The sequence below is a fragment of the Macrobrachium nipponense genome, chromosome 20, assembly GCF_015104395.2.
Source record: "Macrobrachium nipponense isolate FS-2020 chromosome 20, ASM1510439v2, whole genome shotgun sequence".
Lineage (NCBI taxonomy): Eukaryota > Metazoa > Arthropoda > Malacostraca > Decapoda > Palaemonidae > Macrobrachium > Macrobrachium nipponense.
The window spans coordinates 11,848,698-11,848,930 of NC_061089.1; positions in this window are offsets into that span (position 1 = coordinate 11,848,698).

Sequence of the window (233 nt, forward strand, 5' to 3'; positions counted from 1 at the left end):
TATATATTCTCATGACTAACAGTATATAACTATCATTATGTATGACATGTTATCTTTAATATTAGTATGATATCATATTCATTTATCTTGTACGTGGATCTGTATCTTCCATGTATTATTCATTACTTATGAGTATTTCTATATATTCACATTAATTTCTCTATCACATTCCTTTGAGTCATATGCCAGTCAAACTTTAGAATTCAGTGTTTAGTTTTGTAGCTGACCGAGCA